This window comes from Lepisosteus platostomus, chromosome 2 (assembly GCF_059453375.1).
Source record: "Lepisosteus platostomus isolate fLepPlt1 chromosome 2, fLepPlt1.hap1, whole genome shotgun sequence".
Taxonomy (NCBI): Eukaryota; Metazoa; Chordata; class Actinopteri; order Semionotiformes; family Lepisosteidae; genus Lepisosteus; species Lepisosteus platostomus.
The window spans coordinates 42,778,496-42,801,535 of record NC_142612.1 but is presented as its reverse complement, the minus strand read 5'-3'; positions in this window follow the sequence as shown (position 1 = coordinate 42,801,535).

The window sequence follows — 23,040 nt, the reverse complement described above, 5'->3', positions numbered from 1 at the left end:
ATAACTTACATGGGGGTGACCAAACTTGCAGAAACATGTTTATTTCTGCTGAAAAACACGTTTTGACACTTTCTGCACACTGGGGTTAAGAGCTGAGTGTGTGGGCTCTTCTGAGTCTTGCAGTTACATAGGGATTCAGTTGTCTGAAAAAACACGTTTATTTCAGGCTGAAAAACACGTTTTCAAAAGTGTGCTGTTACTGCCCCATAACTTACATGGGGTTGACCAAACTTGCAGAAACATGTTTATTTCTGCTGAAAATCACGTTTTGACACTTTCTGCACACTGGGGTTAAGAGCTGAGTGTGTGGGCTCTTCTGAGTCTTGCAGTTACATAGGGATTCAGTTGTCTGAAAAAACGCATTTATTTCGGGCTGAAAAACACGTTTTCAAAAGTGTGCTGTTACTGCCCCATAACTTACATGGGGTTGACCAAACTTGCAGAAACATGTTTATTTCTGCTGAAAATCACGTTTTGACACTTTCTGCACACTGGGGTTAAGAGCTGAGTGTGTGGGCTCTTTTGAGCCTTGCAGTTACATAGGGATTCAGTTGTCTGAAAAAACGCGTTTATTTCGGGCTGAAAAACACGTTTTCAAAAGTGTTCTGTTACTGCCCCATAACTTACATGGGGGTGACCAAACTTGCAGAAACATGTTTATTTCTGCTGAAAAACACGTTTTGACACTTTCTGCACACTGGGGTTAAGAGCTGAGTGTGTGGGCTCTTCTGAGTCTTGCAGTTACATAGGGATTCAGTTGTCTGAAAAAACGCGTTTATTTCGGGCTGAAAAACACGTTTTCAAAAGTGTGCTGTTACTGCCCCATAACTTACATGGGGTTGACCAAACTTGCAGAAACATGTTTATTTCTGCTGAAAATCACGTTTTGACACTTTCTGCACACTGGGGTTAAGAGCTGAGTGTGTGGGCTCTACTGAGTCTTGCAGTTACATAGGGATTCAGTTGTCTGAAAAAACGCGTTTATTTCGGGCTGAAAAACACGTTTTCAAAAGTGTGCTGTTACTGCCCCATAACTTACATGGGGGTGACCAAACTTGCAGAAACATGTTTATTTCTGCTGAAAAACACGTTTTGACACTTTCTGCACACTGGAGTTAAGAGCTGAGTGTGTGGGCTCTTCTGAGTCTTGCAGTTACATAGGGATTCAGTTGTCTGAAAAAACGCGTTTATTTCGGGCTGAAAAACACGTTTTCAAAAGTGTGCTGTTACTGCCCCATAACTTACATGGGGGTGACCAAACTTGCAGAAACATGTTTATTTCTGCTGAAAAACACGTTTTGACACTTTCTGCACACTGGGGTTAAGAGCTGAGTGTGTGGGCTCTTCTGAGTCTTGCAGTTACATAGGGATTCAGTTGTCTGAAAAAACGCGTTTATTTCGGGCTGAAAAACACGTTTTCAAAAGTGTGCTGTTACTGCCCCATAACTTACATGGGGTTGACCAAACTTGCAGAAACATGTTTATTTCTGCTGAAAATCACGTTTTGACACTTTCTGCACACTGGGGTTAAGAGCTGAGTGTGTGGGCTCTACTGAGTCTTGCAGTTACATAGGGATTCAGTTTTCTGAAAAAACGCGTTTATTTCGGGCTGAAAAACACGTTTTCAAAAGTGTGCTGTTACTTCCCCATAACTTACATGGGGGTGACCAAACTTGCAGAAACATGTTTATTTCTGCTGAAAAACACGTTTTGACACTTTCTGCACACTGGGGTTAAGAGCTGAGTGTGTGGGCTCTTTTGAGCCTTGCAGTTACATAGGGATTCAGTTGTCTGAAAAAACGTGTTTATTTCGGGCTGAAAAACACGTTTTCAAAAGTGTGCTGTTACTGCCCCATAACTTACATGGGGGTGACCAAACTTGCAGAAACATGTTTATTTCTGCTGAAAAACACGTTTTGACACTTTCTGCACACTGGAGTTAAGAGCTGAGTGTGTGGGCTCTTCTGAGTCTTGCAGTTACATAGGGATTCAGTTGTCTGAAAAAACGCGTTTATTTCGGGCTGAAAAACACGTTTTCAAAAGTGTGCTGTTACTGCCCCATAACTTACATGGGGGTGACCAAACTTGCAGAAACATGTTTATTTCTGCTGAAAATCATGTTTTGACACTTTCTGCACACTGGGGTTAAGAGCTGAGTGTGTGGGCTCTTCTGAGTCTTGCAGTTACATAGGGATTCAGTTGTCTGAAAAAACGCGTTTATTTCGGGCTGAAAAACACGTTTTCAAAAGTGTGCTGTTACTGCCCCATAACTTACATGGGGGTGACCAAACTTGCAGAAACATGTTTATTTCTGCTGAAAATCATGTTTTGACACTTTCTGCACACTGGGGTTAAGAGCTGAGTGTGTGGGCTCTTCTGAGTCTTGCAGTTACATAGGGATTCAGTTGTCTGAAAAAACGCGTTTATTTCGGGCTGAAAAACACGTTTTCAAAAGTGTGCTGTTACTGCCCCATAACTTACATGGGGGTGACCAAACTTGCAGAAACATGTTTATTTCTGCTGAAAATCATGTTTTGACACTTTCTGCACACTGGGGTTAAGAGCTGAGTGTGTGGGCTCTTTTGAGCCTTGCAGTTACAAAGGGATTCAGTTGTCTGAAAAAACGCGTTTATTTCGGGCTGAAAAACACGTTTTCAAAAGTGTGCTGTTACTGCCCCATAACTTACATGGGGGTGACCAAACTTGCAGAAACATGTTTATTTCTGCTGAAAAACACGTTTTGACACTTTCTGCACACTGGGGTTAAGAGCTGAGTGTGTGGGCTCTTCTGAGTCTTGCAGTTACATAGGGATTCAGTTGTCTGAAAAAACGCGTTTATTTCGGGCTGAAAAACACGTTTTCAAAAGTGTGCTGTTACTGCCCCATAACTTACATGGGGTTGACCAAACTTGCAGAAACATGTTTATTTCTGCTGAAAATCATGTTTTGACACTTTCTGCACACTGGAGTTAAGAGCTGAGTGTGTGGGCTCTTCTGAGTCTTGCAGTTACATAGGGATTCAGTTGTCTGAAAAAACGCGTTTATTTCGGGCTGAAAAACACGTTTTCAAAAGTGTGCTGTTACTGCCCCATAACTTACATGGGGGTGACCAAACTTGCAGAAACATGTTTATTTCTGCTGAAAATCATGTTTTGACACTTTCTGCACACTGGGGTTAAGAGCTGAGTGTGTGGGCTCTTTTGAGCCTTGCAGTTACAAAGGGATTCAGTTGTCTGAAAAAACGCGTTTATTTCGTGCTGAAAAACACGTTTTCAAAAGTGTGCTGTTACTGCCCCATAACTTACATGGGGGTGACCAAACTTGCAGAAACATGTTTATTTCTGCTGAAAAACACGTTTTGACACTTTCTGCACACTGGGGTTAAGAGCTGAGTGTGTGGGCTCTTCTGAGTCTTGCAGTTACAAAGGGATTCAGTTGTCTGAAAAAACGCATTTATTTCGGGCTGAAAAACACGTTTTCAAAAGTGTGCTGTTACTGCCCCATAACTTACATGGGGGTGACCAAACTTGCAGAAACATGTTTATTTCTGCTGAAAATCACGTTTTGACACTTTCTGCACACTGGGGTTAAGAGCTGAGTGTGTGGGCTCTTTTGAGCCTTGCAGTTACATAGGGATTCAGTTGTCTGAAAAAACGCGTTTATTTCGGGCTGAAAAACACGTTTTCAAAAGTGTTCTGTTACTGCCCCATAACTTACATGGGGGTGACCAAACTTGCAGAAACATGTTTATTTCTGCTGAAAAACACGTTTTGACACTTTCTGCACACTGGGGTTAAGAGCTGAGTGTGTGGGCTCTTCTGAGTCTTGCAGTTACATAGGGATTCAGTTGTCTGAAAAAACGCGTTTATTTCGGGCTGAAAAACACGTTTTCAAAAGTGTGCTGTTACTGCCCCATAACTTACATGGGGTTGACCAAACTTGCAGAAACATGTTTATTTCTGCTGAAAATCACGTTTTGACACTTTCTGCACACTGGGGTTAAGAGCTGAGTGTGTGGGCTCTACTGAGTCTTGCAGTTACATAGGGATTCAGTTGTCTGAAAAAACGCGTTTATTTCGGGCTGAAAAACACGTTTTCAAAAGTGTGCTGTTACTGCCCCATAACTTACATGGGGGTGACCAAACTTGCAGAAACATGTTTATTTCTGCTGAAAAACACGTTTTGACACTTTCTGCACACTGGAGTTAAGAGCTGAGTGTGTGGGCTCTTCTGAGTCTTGCAGTTACATAGGGATTCAGTTGTCTGAAAAAAACGCGTTTATTTCGGGCTGAAAAACACGTTTTCAAAAGTGTGCTGTTTCTGCCCCATAACTTACATGGGGGTGACCAAACTTGCAGAAACATGTTTATTTCTGCTGAAAAACACGTTTTGACACTTTCTGCACACTGGGGTTAAGAGCTGAGTGTGTGGGCTCTTCTGAGTCTTGCAGTTACATAGGGATTCAGTTGTCTGAAAAAACGCGTTTATTTCGGGCTGAAAAACACGTTTTCAAAAGTGTGCTGTTACTGCCCCATAACTTACATGGGGTTGACCAAACTTGCAGAAACATGTTTATTTCTGCTGAAAATCACGTTTTGACACTTTCTGCACACTGGGGTTAAGAGCTGAGTGTGTGGGCTCTACTGAGTCTTGCAGTTACATAGGGATTCAGTTTTCTGAAAAAACGCGTTTATTTCGGGCTGAAAAACACGTTTTCAAAAGTGTGCTGTTACTTCCCCATAACTTACATGGGGGTGACCAAACTTGCAGAAACATGTTTATTTCTGCTGAAAAACACGTTTTGACACTTTCTGCACACTGGGGTTAAGAGCTGAGTGTGTGGGCTCTTCTGAGTCTTGCAGTTACATAGGGATTCAGTTGTCTGAAAAAACGCGTTTATTTCGGGCTGAAAAACACGTTTTCAAAAGTGTGCTGTTACTGCCCCATAACTTACATGGGGGTGACCAAACTTGCAGAAACATGTTTATTTCTGCTGAAAAACACGTTTTGACACTTTCTGCACACTGGAGTTAAGAGCTGAGTGTGTGGGCTCTTCTGAGTCTTGCAGTTACATAGGGATTCAGTTGTCTGAAAAAAACGCGTTTATTTCGGGCTGAAAAACACGTTTTCAAAAGTGTGCTGTTACTGCCCCATAACTTACATGGGGGTGACCAAACTTGCAGAAACATGTTTATTTCTGCTGAAAAACACGTTTTGACACTTTCTGCACACTGGGGTTAAGAGCTGAGTGTGTGGGCTCTTCTGAGTCTTGCAGTTACATAGGGATTCAGTTGTCTGAAAAAACGCGTTTATTTCGGGCTGAAAAACACGTTTTCAAAAGTGTGCTGTTACTGCCCCATAACTTACATGGGGTTGACCAAACTTGCAGAAACATGTTTATTTCTGCTGAAAATCACGTTTTGACACTTTCTGCACACTGGGGTTAAGAGCTGAGTGTGTGGGCTCTACTGAGTCTTGCAGTTACATAGGGATTCAGTTTTCTGAAAAAACGCGTTTATTTCGGGCTGAAAAACACGTTTTCAAAAGTGTGCTGTTACTTCCCCATAACTTACATGGGGGTGACCAAACTTGCAGAAACATGTTTATTTCTGCTGAAAAACACGTTTTGACACTTTCTGCACACTGGGGTTAAGAGCTGAGTGTGTGGGCTCTTCTGAGTCTTGCAGTTACATAGGGATTCAGTTGTCTGAAAAAACGCGTTTATTTCGGGCTGAAAAACACGTTTTCAAAAGTGTGCTGTTACTGCCCCATAACTTACATGGGGTTGACCAAACTTGCAGAAACATGTTTATTTCTGCTGAAAATCACGTTTTGACACTTTCTGCACACTGGGGTTAAGAGCTGAGTGTGTGGGCTCTACTGAGTCTTGCAGTTACATAGGGATTCAGTTGTCTGAAAAAACGCGTTTATTTCGGGCTGAAAAACACGTTTTCAAAAGTGTGCTGTTACTGCCCCATAACTTACATGGGGGTGACCAAACTTGCAGAAACATGTTTATTTCTGCTGAAAAACACGTTTTGACACTTTCTGCACACTGGGGTTAAGAGCTGAGTGTGTGGGCTCTTCTGAGTCTTGCAGTTACATAGGGATTCAGTTGTCTGAAAAAACGCGTTTATTTCGGGCTGAAAAACACGTTTTCAAAAGTGTTCTGTTACTGCCCCATAACTTACATGGGGGTGACCAAACTTGCAGAAACATGTTTATTTCTGCTGAAAAACACGTTTTGACACTTTCTGCACACTGGGGTTAAGAGCTGAGTGTGTGGGCTCTTCTGAGTCTTGCAGTTACATAGGGATTCAGTTGTCTGAAAAAACGCGTTTATTTCTTGCTGAAAAACACGTTTTCAAAAGTGTGCTGTTACTGCCCCATAACTTACATGGGGTTGACCAAACTTGCAGAAACATGTTTATTTCTGCTGAAAATCACGTTTTGACACTTTCTGCACACTGGGGTTAAGAGCTGAGTGTGTGGGCTCTACTGAGTCTTGCAGTTACATAGGGATTCAGTTGTCTGAAAAAACGCGTTTATTTCGGGCTGAAAAACACGTTTTCAAAAGTGTGCTGTTACTGCCCCATAACTTACATGGGGGTGACCAAACTTGCAGAAACATGTTTATTTCTGCTGAAAATCATGTTTTGACACTTTCTGCACACTGGGGTTAAGAGCTGAGTGTGTGGGCTCTTCTGAGTCTTGCAGTTACATAGGGATTCAGTTGTCTGAAAAAACGCGTTTATTTCGGGCTGAAAAACACGTTTTCAAAAGTGTGCTGTTACTGCCCCATAACTTACATGGGGGTGACCAAACTTGCAGAAACATGTTTATTTCTGCTGAAAATCATGTTTTGACACTTTCTGCACACTGGGGTTAAGAGCTGAGTGTGTGGGCTCTTTTGAGCCTTGCAGTTACAAAGGGATTCAGTTGTCTGAAAAAACGCGTTTATTTCGGGCTGAAAAACACGTTTTCAAAAGTGTGCTGTTACTGCCCCATAACTTACATGGGGGTGACCAAACTTGCAGAAACATGTTTATTTCTGCTGAAAAACACGTTTTGACACTTTCTGCACACTGGGGTTAAGAGCTGAGTGTGTGGGCTCTTCTGAGTCTTGCAGTTACATAGGGATTCAGTTGTCTGAAAAAACGCGTTTATTTCAGGCTGAAAAACACGTTTTCAAAAGTGTGCTGTTACTGCCCCATAACTTACATGGGGTTGACCAAACTTGCAGAAACATGTTTATTTCTGCTGAAAATCACGTTTTGACACTTTCTGCACACTGGGGTTAAGAGCTGAGTGTGTGGGCTCTTCTGAGTCTTGCAGTTACATAGGGATTCAGTTGTCTGAAAAAACGCATTTATTTCGGGCTGAAAAACACGTTTTCAAAAGTGTGCTGTTACTGCCCCATAACTTACATGGGGTTGACCAAACTTGCAGAAACATGTTTATTTCTGCTGAAAATCACGTTTTGACACTTTCTGCACACTGGGGTTAAGAGCTGAGTGTGTGGGCTCTTTTGAGCCTTGCAGTTACATAGGGATTCAGTTGTCTGAAAAAACGCGTTTATTTCGGGCTGAAAAACACGTTTTCAAAAGTGTTCTGTTACTGCCCCATAACTTACATGGGGGTGACCAAACTTGCAGAAACATGTTTATTTCTGCTGAAAAACACGTTTTGACACTTTCTGCACACTGGGGTTAAGAGCTGAGTGTGTGGGCTCTTCTGAGTCTTGCAGTTACATAGGGATTCAGTTGTCTGAAAAAACGCGTTTATTTCGGGCTGAAAAACACGTTTTCAAAAGTGTGCTGTTACTGCCCCATAACTTACATGGGGTTGACCAAACTTGCAGAAACATGTTTATTTCTGCTGAAAATCACGTTTTGACACTTTCTGCACACTGGGGTTAAGAGCTGAGTGTGTGGGCTCTACTGAGTCTTGCAGTTACATAGGGATTCAGTTGTCTGAAAAAACGCGTTTATTTCGGGCTGAAAAACACGTTTTCAAAAGTGTGCTGTTACTGCCCCATAACTTACATGGGGGTGACCAAACTTGCAGAAACATGTTTATTTCTGCTGAAAAACACGTTTTGACACTTTCTGCACACTGGAGTTAAGAGCTGAGTGTGTGGGCTCTTCTGAGTCTTGCAGTTACATAGGGATTCAGTTGTCTGAAAAAACGCGTTTATTTCGGGCTGAAAAACACGTTTTCAAAAGTGTGCTGTTACTGCCCCATAACTTACATGGGGGTGACCAAACTTGCAGAAACATGTTTATTTCTGCTGAAAAACACGTTTTGACACTTTCTGCACACTGGGGTTAAGAGCTGAGTGTGTGGGCTCTTCTGAGTCTTGCAGTTACATAGGGATTCAGTTGTCTGAAAAAACGCGTTTATTTCGGGCTGAAAAACACGTTTTCAAAAGTGTGCTGTTACTGCCCCATAACTTACATGGGGTTGACCAAACTTGCAGAAACATGTTTATTTCTGCTGAAAATCACGTTTTGACACTTTCTGCACACTGGGGTTAAGAGCTGAGTGTGTGGGCTCTACTGAGTCTTGCAGTTACATAGGGATTCAGTTTTCTGAAAAAACGCGTTTATTTCGGGCTGAAAAACACGTTTTCAAAAGTGTGCTGTTACTTCCCCATAACTTACATGGGGGTGACCAAACTTGCAGAAACATGTTTATTTCTGCTGAAAAACACGTTTTGACACTTTCTGCACACTGGGGTTAAGAGCTGAGTGTGTGGGCTCTTTTGAGCCTTGCAGTTACATAGGGATTCAGTTGTCTGAAAAAACGTGTTTATTTCGGGCTGAAAAACACGTTTTCAAAAGTGTGCTGTTACTGCCCCATAACTTACATGGGGGTGACCAAACTTGCAGAAACATGTTTATTTCTGCTGAAAAACACGTTTTGACACTTTCTGCACACTGGAGTTAAGAGCTGAGTGTGTGGGCTCTTCTGAGTCTTGCAGTTACATAGGGATTCAGTTGTCTGAAAAAACTCGTTTATTTCGGGCTGAAAAACACGTTTTCAAAAGTGTGCTGTTACTGCCCCATAACTTACATGGGGGTGACCAAACTTGCAGAAACATGTTTATTTCTGCTGAAAATCATGTTTTGACACTTTCTGCACACTGGGGTTAAGAGCTGAGTGTGTGGGCTCTTCTGAGTCTTGCAGTTACATAGGGATTCAGTTGTCTGAAAAAACGCGTTTATTTCGGGCTGAAAAACACGTTTTCAAAAGTGTGCTGTTACTGCCCCATAACTTACATGGGGGTGACCAAACTTGCAGAAACATGTTTATTTCTGCTGAAAATCATGTTTTGACACTTTCTGCACACTGGGGTTAAGAGCTGAGTGTGTGGGCTCTTTTGAGCCTTGCAGTTACAAAGGGATTCAGTTGTCTGAAAAAACGCGTTTATTTCGGGCTGAAAAACACGTTTTCAAAAGTGTGCTGTTACTGCCCCATAACTTACATGGGGGTGACCAAACTTGCAGAAACATGTTTATTTCTGCTGAAAAACACGTTTTGACACTTTCTGCACACTGGGGTTAAGAGCTGAGTGTGTGGGCTCTTCTGAGTCTTGCAGTTACATAGGGATTCAGTTGTCTGAAAAAACGCGTTTATTTCGGGCTGAAAAACACCTTTTCAAAAGTGTGCTGTTACTGCCCCATGACTTACATGGGGTTGACCAAACTTGCAGAAACATGTTTATTTCTGCTGAAAATCATGTTTTGACACTTTCTGCACACTGGGGTTAAGAGCTGAGTGTGTGGGCTCTTCTGAGTCTTGCAGTTACATAGGGATTCAGTTGTCTGAAAAAACGCGTTTATTTCGGGCTGAAAAACACGTTTTCAAAAGTGTGCTGTTACTGCCCCATAACTTACATGGGGGTGACCAAACTTGCAGAAACATGTTTATTTCTGCTGAAAATCATGTTTTGACACTTTCTGCACACTGGGGTTAAGAGCTGAGTGTGTGGGCTCTTCTGAGTCTTGCAGTTACATAGGGATTCAGTTGTCTGAAAAAACGCGTTTATTTCGGGCTGAAAAACACGTTTTCAAAAGTGTGCTGTTACTGCCCCATAACTTACATGGGGGTGACCAAACTTGCAGAAACATGTTTATTTCTGCTGAAAATCATGTTTTGACACTTTCTGCACACTGGGGTTAAGAGCTGAGTGTGTGGGCTCTTTTGAGCCTTGCAGTTACAAAGGGATTCAGTTGTCTGAAAAAACGCGTTTATTTCGGGCTGAAAAACACGTTTTCAAAAGTGTGCTGTTACTGCCCCATAACTTACATGGGGGTGACCAAACTTGCAGAAACATGTTTATTTCTGCTGAAAAACACGTTTTGACACTTTCTGCACACTGGGGTTAAGAGCTGAGTGTGTGGGCTCTTCTGAGTCTTGCAGTTACATAGGGATTCAGTTGTCTGAAAAAACGCGTTTATTTCGGGCTGAAAAACACCTTTTCAAAAGTGTGCTGTTACTGCCCCATGACTTACATGGGGTTGACCAAACTTGCAGAAACATGTTTATTTCTGCTGAAAATCATGTTTTGACACTTTCTGCACACTGGGGTTAAGAGCTGAGTGTGTGGGCTCTTCTGAGTCTTGCAGTTACATAGGGATTCAGTTGTCTGAAAAAACGCGTTTATTTCGGGCTGAAAAACACGTTTTCAAAAGTGTGCTGTTACTGCCCCATAACTTACATGGGGGTGACCAAACTTGCAGAAACATGTTTATTTCTGCTGAAAATCATGTTTTGACACTTTCTGCACACTGGGGTTAAGAGCTGAGTGTGTGGGCTCTTTTGAGCCTTGCAGTTACAAAGGGATTCAGTTGTCTGAAAAAACGCGTTTATTTCGGGCTGAAAAACACGTTTTCAAAAGTGTGCTGTTACTGCCCCATAACTTACATGGGGGTGACCAAACTTGCAGAAACATGTTTATTTCTGCTGAAAAACACGTTTTGACACTTTCTGCACACTGGGGTTAAGAGCTGAGTGTGTGGGCTCTTCTGAGTCTTGCAGTTACATAGGGATTCAGTTTTCTGAAAAAACGCATTTATTTCGGGCTGAAAAACACGTTTTCAAAAGTGTGCTGTTACTGCCCCATAGCTTACATGGGGTTGACCAAACTTGCAGAAACATGTTTATTTCTGCTGAAAATCACGTTTTGACACTTTCTGCACACTGGGGTTAAGAGCTGAGTGTGTGGGCTCTTTTGAGCCTTGCAGTTACATAGGGATTCAGTTGTCTGAAAAAACGCGTTTATTTCGGGCTGAAAAACACGTTTTCAAAAGTGTTCTGTTACTGCCCCATAACTTACATGGGGGTGACCAAACTTGCAGAAACATGTTTATTTCTGCTGAAAAACACGTTTTGACACTTTCTGCACACTGGGGTTAAGAGCTGAGTGTGTGGGCTCTTCTGAGTCTTGCAGTTACATAGGGATTCAGTTGTCTGAAAAAACGCGTTTATTTCGGGCTGAAAAACACGTTTTCAAAAGTGTGCTGTTACTGCCCCATAACTTACATGGGGTTGACCAAACTTGCAGAAACATGTTTATTTCTGCTGAAAATCACGTTTTGACACTTTCTGCACACTGGGGTTAAGAGCTGAGTGTGTGGGCTCTACTGAGTCTTGCAGTTACATAGGGATTCAGTTGTCTGAAAAAACGCGTTTATTTCGGGCTGAAAAACACGTTTTCAAAAGTGTGCTGTTACTGCCCCATAACTTACATGGGGGTGACCAAACTTGCAGAAACATGTTTATTTCTGCTGAAAAACACGTTTTGACACTTTCTGCACACTGGAGTTAAGAGCTGAGTGTGTGGGCTCTTCTGAGTCTTGCAGTTACATAGGGATTCAGTTGTCTGAAAAAACGCGTTTATTTCGGGCTGAAAAACACGTTTTCAAAAGTGTGCTGTTACTGCCCCATAACTTACATGGGGGTGACCAAACTTGCAGAAACATGTTTATTTCTGCTGAAAAACACGTTTTGACACTTTCTGCACACTGGGGTTAAGAGCTGAGTGTGTGGGCTCTTCTGAGTCTTGCAGTTACATAGGGATTCAGTTGTCTGAAAAAACGCGTTTATTTCGGGCTGAAAAACACGTTTTCAAAAGTGTGCTGTTACTGCCCCATAACTTACATGGGGTTGACCAAACTTGCAGAAACATGTTTATTTCTGCTGAAAATCACGTTTTGACACTTTCTGCACACTGGGGTTAAGAGCTGAGTGTGTGGGCTCTACTGAGTCTTGCAGTTACATAGGGATTCAGTTTTCTGAAAAAACGCGTTTATTTCGGGCTGAAAAACACGTTTTCAAAAGTGTGCTGTTACTTCCCCATAACTTACATGGGGGTGACCAAACTTGCAGAAACATGTTTATTTCTGCTGAAAAACACGTTTTGACACTTTCTGCACACTGGGGTTAAGAGCTGAGTGTGTGGGCTCTTCTGAGTCTTGCAGTTACATAGGGATTCAGTTGTCTGAAAAAACGCGTTTATTTCGGGCTGAAAAACACGTTTTCAAAAGTGTGCTGTTACTGCCCCATAACTTACATGGGGTTGACCAAACTTGCAGAAACATGTTTATTTCTGCTGAAAATCACGTTTTGACACTTTCTGCACACTGGGGTTAAGAGCTGAGTGTGTGGGCTCTACTGAGTCTTGCAGTTACATAGGGATTCAGTTGTCTGAAAAAACGCGTTTATTTCGGGCTGAAAAACACGTTTTCAAAAGTGTGCTGTTACTGCCCCATAACTTACATGGGGGTGACCAAACTTGCAGAAACATGTTTATTTCTGCTGAAAAACACGTTTTGACACTTTCTGCACACTGGGGTTAAGAGCTGAGTGTGTGGGCTTTTCTGAGTCTTGCAGTTACATAGGGATTCAGTTGTCTGAAAAAACGCGTTTATTTCGGGCTGAAAAACACGTTTTCAAAAGTGTGCTGTTACTGCCCCATAACTTACATGGGGTTGACCAAACTTGCAGAAACATGTTTATTTCTGCTGAAAATCACGTTTTGACACTTTCTGCACACTGGGGTTAAGAGCTGAGTGTGTGGGCTCTTTTGAGCCTTGCAGTTACATAGGGATTCAGTTGTCTGAAAAAACGCGTTTATTTCGGGCTGAAAAACACGTTTTCAAAAGTGTTCTGTTACTGCCCCATAACTTACATGGGGGTGACCAAACTTGCAGAAACATGTTTATTTCTGCTGAAAAACACGTTTTGACACTTTCTGCACACTGGGGTTAAGAGCTGAGTGTGTGGGCTCTTCTGAGTCTTGCAGTTACATAGGGATTCAGTTGTCTGAAAAAACGCGTTTATTTCTTGCTGAAAAACACGTTTTCAAAAGTGTGCTGTTACTGCCCCATAACTTACATGGGGTTGACCAAACTTGCAGAAACATGTTTATTTCTGCTGAAAATCACGTTTTGACACTTTCTGCACACTGGGGTTAAGAGCTGAGTGTGTGGGCTCTACTGAGTCTTGCAGTTACATAGGGATTCAGTTGTCTGAAAAAACGCGTTTATTTCGGGCTGAAAAACACGTTTTCAAAAGTGTGCTGTTACTGCCCCATAACTTACATGGGGGTGACCAAACTTGCAGAAACATGTTTATTTCTGCTGAAAATCATGTTTTGACACTTTCTGCACACTGGGGTTAAGAGCTGAGTGTGTGGGCTCTTCTGAGTCTTGCAGTTACATAGGGATTCAGTTGTTTGAAAAAACGCGTTTATTTCGGGCTGAAAAACACGTTTTCAAAAGTGTGCTGTTACTGCCCCATAACTTACATGGGGGTGACCAAACTTGCAGAAACATGTTTATTTCTGCTGAAAATCATGTTTTGACACTTTCTGCACACTGGGGTTAAGAGCTGAGTGTGTGGGCTCTTTTGAGCCTTGCAGTTACAAAGGGATTCAGTTGTATGAAAAAACGCGTTTATTTCGGGCTGAAAAACACGTTTTCAAAAGTGTGCTGTTACTGCCCCATAACTTACATGGGGGTGACCAAACTTGCAGAAACATGTTTATTTCTGCTGAAAAACACGTTTTGACACTTTCTGCACACTGGGGTTAAGAGCTGAGTGTGTGGGCTCTTCTGAGTCTTGCAGTTACATAGGGATTCAGTTGTCTGAAAAAACGCGTTTATTTCAGGCTGAAAAACACGTTTTCAAAAGTGTGCTGTTACTGCCCCATAACTTACATGGGGTTGACCAAACTTGCAGAAACATGTTTATTTCTGCTGAAAATCACGTTTTGACACTTTCTGCACACTGGGGTTAAGAGCTGAGTGTGTGGGCTCTTTTGAGCCTTGCAGTTACATAGGGATTCAGTTGTCTGAAAAAACGCGTTTATTTCAGGCTGAAAAACACGTTTTCAAAAGTGTTCTGTTACTGCCCCATAACTTACATGGGGGTGACCAAACTTGCAGAAACATGTTTATTTCTGCTGAAAAACACGTTTTGACACTTTCTGCACACTGGGGTTAAGAGCTGAGTGTGTGGGCTCTTCTGAGTCTTGCAGTTACATAGGGATTCAGTTGTCTGAAAAAACGCGTTTATTTCGGGCTGAAAAACACGTTTTCAAAAGTGTGCTGTTACTGCCCCATAACTTACATGGGGGTGACCAAACTTGCAGAAACATGTTTATTTCTGCTGAAAATCACGTTTTGACACTTTCTGCACACTGGGGTTAAGAGCTGAGTGTGTGGGCTCTACTGAGTCTTGCAGTTACATAGGGATTCAGTTGTCTGAAAAAACGCGTTTATTTCGGGCTGAAAAACACGTTTTCAAAAGTGTGCTGTTACTGCCCCATAACTTACATGGGGGTGACCAAACTTGCAGAAACATGTTTATTTCTGCTGAAAATCATGTTTTGACACTTTCTGCACACTGGGGTTAAGAGCTGAGTGTGTGGGCTCTTCTGACTCTTGCAGTTACATAGGGATTCAGTTGTTTGAAAAAACGCGTTTATTTCGGGCTGAAAAACACGTTTTCAAAAGTGTGCTGTTACTGCCCCATAACTTACATGGGGGTGACCAAACTTGCAGAAACATGTTTATTTCTGCTGAAAATCATGTTTTGACACTTTCTGCACACTGGGGTTAAGAGCTGAGTGTGTGGGCTCTTTTGAGCCTTGCAGTTACAAAGGGATTCAGTTGTCTGAAAAAACGCGTTTATTTCGGGCTGAAAAACACGTTTTCAAAAGTGTGCTGTTACTGCCCCATAACTTACATGGGGGTGACCAAACTTGCAGAAACATGTTTATTTCTGCTGAAAAACACGTTTTGACACTTTCTGCACACTGGGGTTAAGAGCTGAGTGTGTGGGCTCTTCTGAGTCTTGCAGTTACATAGGGATTCAGTTGTCTGAAAAAACGCGTTTATTTCAGGCTGAAAAACACGTTTTCAAAAGTGTGCTGTTACTGCCCCATAACTTACATGGGGTTGACCAAACTTGCAGAAACATGTTTATTTCTGCTGAAAATCACGTTTTGACACTTTCTGCACACTGGGGTTAAGAGCTGAGTGTGTGGGCTCTTTTGAGCCTTGCAGTTACATAGGGATTCAGTTCTGAAAAAACGCGTTTATTTCGGGCTGAAAAACACGTTTTCAAAAGTGTTCTGTTACTGCCCCATAACTTACATGGGGGTGACCAAACTTGCAGAAACATGTTTATTTCTGCTGAAAAACACGTTTTGACACTTTCTGCACACTGGGGTTAAGAGCTGAGTGTGTGGGCTCTTCTGAGTCTTGCAGTTACATAGGGATTCAGTTGTCTGAAAAAACGCGTTTATTTCGGGCTGAAAAACACGTTTTCAAAAGTGTGCTGTTACTGCCCCATAACTTACATGGGGGTGACCAAACTTGCAGAAACATGTTTATTTCTGCTGAAAATCACGTTTTGACACTTTCTGCACACTGGGGTTAAGAGCTGAGTGTGTGGGCTCTACTGAGTCTTGCAGTTACATAGGGATTCAGTTGTCTGAAAAAACGCGTTTATTTCGGGCTGAAAAACACGTTTTCAAAAGTGTGCTGTTACTGCCCCATAACTTACATGGGGGTGACCAAACTTGCAGAAACATGTTTATTTCTGCTGAAAATCATGTTTTGACACTTTCTGCACACTGGGGTTAAGAGCTGAGTGTGTGGGCTCTTCTGAGTCTTGCAGTTACATAGGGATTCAGTTGTCTGAAAAAACGCGTTTATTTCGGGCTGAAAAACACGTTTTCAAAAGTGTGCTGTTACTGCCCCATAACTTACATGGGGGTGACCAAACTTGCAGAAACATGTTTATTTCTGCTGAAAATCATGTTTTGACACTTTCTGCACACTGGGGTTAAGAGCTGAGTGTGTGGGCTCTTTTGAGCCTTGCAGTTACAAAGGGATTCAGTTGTCTGAAAAAACGCGTTTATTTCGGGCTGAAAAACACGTTTTCAAAAGTGTGCTGTTACTGCCCCATAACTTACATGGGGTTGACCAAACTTGCAGAAACATGTTTATTTCTGCTGAAAAACACGTTTTGACACTTTCTGCACACTGGGGTTAAGAGCTGAGTGTGTGGGCTCTTCTGAGTCTTGCAGTTACATAGGGATTCAGTTGTCTGAAAAAACGCGTTTATTTCGGGCTGAAAAACACGTTTTCAAAAGTGTGCTGTTACTGCCCCATAACTTACATGGGGGTGACCAAACTTGCAGAAACATGTTTATTTCTGCTGAAAATCATGTTTTGACACTTTCTGCACACTGGAGTTAAGAGCTGAGTGTGTGGGCTCTTTTGAGCCTTGCAGTTACAAAGGGATTCAGTTGTCTGAAAAAACGCGTTTATTTCGGGCTGAAAAACACGTTTTCAAAAGTGTGCTGTTACTGCCCCATAACTTACATGGGGGTGACCAAACTTGCAGAAACATGTTTATTTCTGCTGAAAAACACGTTTTGACACTTTCTGCACACTGGGGTTAAGAGCTGAGTGTGTGGGCTCTTCTGAGTCTTGCAGTTACATAGGGATTCAGTTTTCTGAAAAAACGCATTTATTTCGGGCTGAAAAACACGTTTTCAAAAGTGTGCTGTTACTGCCCCATAACTTACATGGGGTTGACCAAACTTGCAGAAACATGTTTATTTCTGCTGAAAATCACGTTTTGACACTTTCTGCACACTGGGGTTAAGAGCTGAGTGTGTGGGCTCTTTTGAGCCTTGCAGTTACATAGGGATTCAGTTGTCTGAAAAAACGCGTTTATTTCGGGCTGAAAAACACGTTTTCAAAAGTGTTCTGTTACTGCCCCATAACTTACATGGGGGTGACCAAACTTGCAGAAACATGTTTATTTCTGCTGAAAAACACGTTTTGACACTTTCTGCACACTGGGGTTAAGAGCTGAGTGTGTGGGCTCTTCTGAGTCTTGCAGTTACATAGGGATTCAGTTGTCTGAAAAAACGCGTTTATTTCGGGCTGAAAAACACGTTTTCAAAAGTGTGCTGTTACTGCCCCATAACTTACATGGGGTTGACCAAACTTGCAGAAACATGTTTATTTCTGCTGAAAAACACGTTTTGACACTTTCTGCACACTGGGGTTAAGAGCTGAGTGTGTGGGCTCTACTGAGTCTTGCAGTTACATAGGGATTCAGTTGTCTGAAAAAAACGCGTTTATTTCGGGCTGAAAAACACGTTTTCAAAAGTGTGCTGTTACTGCCCCATAACTTACATGGGGGTGACCAAACTTGCAGAAACATGTTTATTTCTGCTGAAAAACACGTTTTGACACTTTCTGCACACTGGAGTTAAGAGCTGAGTGTGTGGGCTCTTCTGAGTCTTGCAGTTACATAGGGATTCAGTTGTCTGAAAAAACGCGTTTATTTCGGGCTGAAAAACACGTTTTCAAAAGTGTGCTGTTACTGCCCCATAACTTACATGGGGGTGACCAAACTTGCAGAAACATGTTTATTTCTGCTGAAAAACACGTTTTGACACTTTCTGCACACTGGGGTTAAGAGCTGAGTGTGTGGGCTCTTCTGAGTCTTGCAGTTACATAGGGATTCAGTTGTCTGAAAAAACGCGTTTATTTCGGGCTGAAAAACACGTTTTCAAAAGTGTGCTGTTACTGCCCCATAACTTACATGGGGTTGACCAAACTTGCAGAAACATGTTTATTTCTGCTGAAAATCACGTTTTGACACTTTCTGCACACTGGGGTTAAGAGCTGAGTGTGTGGGCTCTACTGAGTCTTGCAGTTACATAGGGATTCAGTTGTCTGAAAAAACGCGTTTATTTCGGGCTGAAAAACACGTTTTCAAAAGTGTGCTGTTACTGCCCCATAACTTACATGGGGGTGACCAAACTTGCAGAAACATGTTTATTTCTGCTGAAAAACACGTTTTGACACTTTCTGCACACTGGGGTTAAGAGCTGAGTGTGTGGGCTCTTCTGAGTCTTGCAGTTACATAGGGATTCAGTTGTCTGAAAAAACGCGTTTATTTCGGGCTGAAAAACACGTTTTCAAAAGTGTGCTGTTACTGCCCCATAACTTACATGGGGTTGACCAAACTTGCAGAAACATGTTTATTTCTGCTGAAAATCATGTTTTGACACTTTCTGCACACTGGGGTTAAGAGCTGAGTGTGTGGGCTCTTCTGAGTCTTGCAGTTACATAGGGATTCAGTTGTCTGAAAAAACGCGTTTATTTCGGGCTGAAAAACACGTTTTCAAAAGTGTGCTGTTACTGCCCCATAACTTACATGGGGGTGACCAAACTTGCAGAAACATGTTTATTTCTGCTGAAAATCATTTTTTGACACTTTCTGCACACTGGGGTTAAGAGCTGAGTGTGTGGGCTCTTTTGAGCCTTGCAGTTACAAAGGGATTCAGTTGTCTGAAAAAACGCGTTTATTTCGGGCTGAAAAACACGTTTTCAAAAGTGTGCTGTTACTGCCCCATAACTTACATGGGGGTGACCAAACTTGCAGAAACATGTTTATTTCTGCTGAAAAACACGTTTTTACACTTTCTGCACACTGGGGTTAAGAGCTGAGTGTGTGGGCTCTTCTGAGTCTTGCAGTTACATAGGGATTCAGTTGTCTGAAAAAACGCATTTATTTCGGGCTGAAAAACACGTTTTCAAAAGTGTGCTGTTACTGCCCCATAACTTACATGGGGTTGACCAAACTTGCAGAAACATGTTTATTTCTGCTGAAAATCACGTTTTGACACTTTCTGCACACTGGGGTTAAGAGCTGAGTGTGTGGGCTCTTTTGAGCCTTGCAGTTACATAGGGATTCAGTTGTCTGAAAAAACGCGTTTATTTCGGGCTGAAAAACACGTTTTCAAAAGTGTTCTGTTACTGCCCCATAACTTACATGGGGGTGACCAAACTTGCAGAAACATGTTTATTTCTGCTGAAAAACACGTTTTGACACTTTCTGCACACTGGGGTTAAGAGCTGAGTGTGTGGGCTCTTCTGAGTCTTGCAGTTACATAGGGATTCAGTTGTCTGAAAAAACGCGTTTATTTCGGGCTGAAAAACACGTTTTCAAAAGTGTGCTGTTACTGCCCCATAACTTACATGGGGGTGACCAAACTTGCAGAAACATGTTTATTTCTGCTGAAAATCACGTTTTGACACTTTCTGCACACTGGGGTTAAGAGCTGAGTGTGTGGGCTCTTTTGAGCCTTGCAGTTACATAGGGATTCAGTTGTCTGAAAAAACGCGTTTATTTCGGGCTGAAAAACACGTTTTCAAAAGTGTGCTGTTACTGCCCCATAACTTACATGGGGGTGACCAAACTTGCAGAAACATGTTTATTTCTGCTGAAAAACACGTTTTGACACTTTCTGCACACTGGGGTTAAGAGCTGAGTGTGTGGGCTCTTCTGAGTCTTGCAGTTACATAGGGATTCAGTTGTCTGAAAAAACGCGTTTATTTCGGGCTGAAAAACACGTTTTCAAAAGTGTGCTGTTACTGCCCCATAACTTACATGGGGTTGACCAAACTTGCAGAAACATGTTTATTTCTGCTGAAAATCACGTTTTGACACTTTCTGCACACTGGGGTTAAGAGCTGAGTGTGTGGGCTCTTTTGAGCCTTGCAGTTACATAGGGATTCAGTTGTCTGAAAAAACGCGTTTATTTCGGGCTGAAAAACACGTTTTCAAAAGTGTTCTGTTATTGCCCCATAACTTACATGGGGGTGACCAAACTTGCAGAAACATGTTTATTTCTGCTGAAAAACACGTTTTGACACTTTCTGCACACTGGGGTTAAGAGCTGAGTGTGTGGGCTCTTCTGAGTCTTGCAGTTACATAGGGATTCAGTTGTCTGAAAAAACGCGTTTATTTCAGGCTGAAAAACACGTTTTCAAAAGTGTGCTGTTACTGCCCCATAACTTACATGGGATTGACCAAACTTGCAGAAACATGTTTATTTCTGCTGAAAATCACGTTTTGACACTTTCTGCACACTGGGGTTAAGAGCTGAGTGTGTGGGCTCTACTGAGTCTTGCAGTTACATAGGGATTCAGTTGTCTGAAAAAACGCGTTTATTTCGGGCTGAAAAACACGTTTTCAAAAGTGTGCTGTTACTTCCCCATAACTTACATGGGGGTGACCAAACTTGCAGAAACATGTTTATTTCTGCTGAAAAACACGTTTTGACACTTTCTGCACACTGGGGTTAAGAGCTGAGTGTGTGGGCTCTTTTGAGCCTTGCAGTTACATAGGGATTCAGTTGTCTGAAAAAACGCGTTTATTTCGGGCTGAAAAACATGTTTTCAAAAGTGTGCTGTTACTGCACCATAACTTACATGGGGGTGACCAAACTTGCAGAAACATGTTTATTTCTGCTGAAAAACACGTTTTGACACTTTCTGCACACTGGGGTTAAGAGCTGAGTGTGTGGGCTCTTTTGAGCCTTGCAGTTACATAGGGATTCAGTTGTCTGAAAAAACGTGTTTATTTCGGGCTGAAAAACACGTTTTCAAAAGTGTGCTGTTACTGCACCATAACTTACATGGGGGTGACCAAACTTGCAGAAACATGTTTATTTCTGCTGAAAAACACGTTTTGACACTTTCTGCACACTGGGGTTAAGAGCTGAGTGTGTGGGCTCTTTTGAGCCTTGCAGTTACATAGGGATTCAGTTGTCTGAAAAAACGTGTTTATTTCGGGCTGAAAAAAACGTTTTCAAAAGTGTGCTGTTACTGCCCCATAACTTACATGGGGGTGACCAAACTTGCAGAAACATGTTTATTTCTGCTGAAAAACACGTTTTGACACTTTCTGCACACTGGGGTTAAGAGCTGAGTGTGTGGGCTCTTCTGAGTCTTGCAGTTACATAGGGATTCAGTTTTCTGAAAAAACGCATTTATTTCGGGCTGAAAAACACGTTTTCAAAAGTGTGCTGTTACTGCCCCATAACTTACATGGGGTTGACCAAACTTGCAGAAACATGTTTATTTCTGCTGAAAATCACGTTTTGACACTTTCTGCACACTGGGGTTAAGAGCTGAGTGTGTGGGCTCTTTTGAGCCTTGCAGTTACATAGGGATTCAGTTGTCTGAAAAAACGCGTTTATTTCGGGCTGAAAAACACGTTTTCAAAAGTGTTCTGTTACTGCCCCATAACTTACATGGGGGTGACCAAACTTGCAGAAACATGTTTATTTCTGCTGAAAAACACGTTTTGACACTTTCTGCACACTGGGGTTAAGAGCTGAGTGTGTGGGCTCTTCTGAGTCTTGCAGTTACATAGGGATTCAGTTGTCTGAAAAAACGCGTTTATTTCGGGCTGAAAAACACGTTTTCAAAAGTGTGCTGTTACTGCCCCATAACTTACATGGGGTTGACCAAACTTGCAGAAACATGTTTATTTCTGCTGAAAAAAACGTTTTGACACTTTCTGCACACTGGGGTTAAGAGCTGAGTGTGTGGGCTCTACTGAGTCTTGCAGTTACATAGGGATTCAGTTGTCTGAAAAAAACGCGTTTATTTCGGGCTGAAAAACACGTTTTCAAAAGTGTGCTGTTACTGCCCCATAACTTACATGGGGGTGACCAAACTTGCAGAAACATGTTTATTTCTGCTGAAAAACACGTTTTGACACTTTCTGCACACTGGAGTTAAGAGCTGAGTGTGTGGGCTCTTCTGAGTCTTGCAGTTACATAGGGATTCAGTTGTCTGAAAAAACGCGTTTATTTCGGGCTGAAAAACACGTTTTCAAAAGTGTGCTGTTACTGCCCCATAACTTACATGGGGGTGACCAAACTTGCAGAAACATGTTTATTTCTGCTGAAAAACACGTTTTGACACTTTCTGCACACTGGGGTTAAGAGCTGAGTGTGTGGGCTCTTCTGAGTCTTGCAGTTACATAGGGATTCAGTTGTCTGAAAAAACGCGTTTATTTCGGGCTGAAAAACACGTTTTCAAAAGTGTGCTGTTACTGCCCCATAACTTACATGGGGGTGACCAAACTTGCAGAAACATGTTTATTTCTGCTGAAAAACACGTTTTGACACTTTCTGCACACTGGGGTTAAGAGCTGAGTGTGTGGGCTCTTCTGAGTCTTGCAGTTACATAGGGATTCAGTTGTCTGAAAAAACGCGTTTATTTCGGGCTGAAAAACACGTTTTCAAAAGTGTGCTGTTACTGCCCCATAACTTACATGGGGTTGACCAAACTTGCAGAAACATGTTTATTTCTGCTGAAAATCATGTTTTGACACTTTCTGCACACTGGGGTTAAGAGCTGAGTGTGTGGGCTCTTCTGAGTCTTGCAGTTACATAGGGATTCAGTTGTCTGAAAAAACGCGTTTATTTCGGGCTGAAAAACACGTTTTCAAAAGTGTGCTGTTACTGCCCCATAACTTACATGGGGGTGACCAAACTTGCAGAAACATGTTTATTTCTGCTGAAAATCATGTTTTGACACTTTCTGCACACTGGGGTTAAGAGCTGAGTGTGTGGGCTCTTTTGAGCCTTGCAGTTACAAAGGGATTCAGTTGTCTGAAAAAACGCGTTTATTTCGGGCTGAA